Raw genomic sequence first — 528 nt, 5'->3', positions numbered from 1 at the left:
TACTATATATATATTACGACTAGGTATGCTCCCTACGGATAACTGATAATGATAATGATGGCTAGGAGGTGAAAAAGGAAACGGAAGGGGTGACTAGCAGTAATATCACTGGAATTCATTCAAATTTCATTAACAAAATTTTTCTTTTCCGACACATCACTTTACATTATTTTCAAAAATATAATTATCTTTCTTGTTTTGGCAACAATTTGAAATTCATATGCCTTGTACTTAACACTAAAATGTACTTTTATTTAGTCGAAAGTGAAGTTTCTTTCACAATAACTATATATATATAGTTGAAATTTACAGAAAAACAAAAGACAGGTGTATGAAATGAAACGTGCAGGTGAATTAGTTTAACGCTCAGGAAGGTGAGAATGTCTTTCAAGTTTCGAGCCTACGCTCTGCAACAGAAAAGAATATGAGAAAATAAACAAAGAGAGAATAATAAAAAAGGCTTTTGGAGCTAGCGGTCAATCATGGTGGCTGGTTGGACAGAAGTAGTTAGACACACACACACACACA

Source organism: Octopus sinensis, linkage group LG6, assembly GCF_006345805.1.
Source record: "Octopus sinensis linkage group LG6, ASM634580v1, whole genome shotgun sequence".
In the NCBI taxonomy this organism is placed as follows: Eukaryota; Metazoa; Mollusca; class Cephalopoda; order Octopoda; family Octopodidae; genus Octopus; species Octopus sinensis.
This window is presented reverse-complemented; position numbering follows the sequence as displayed.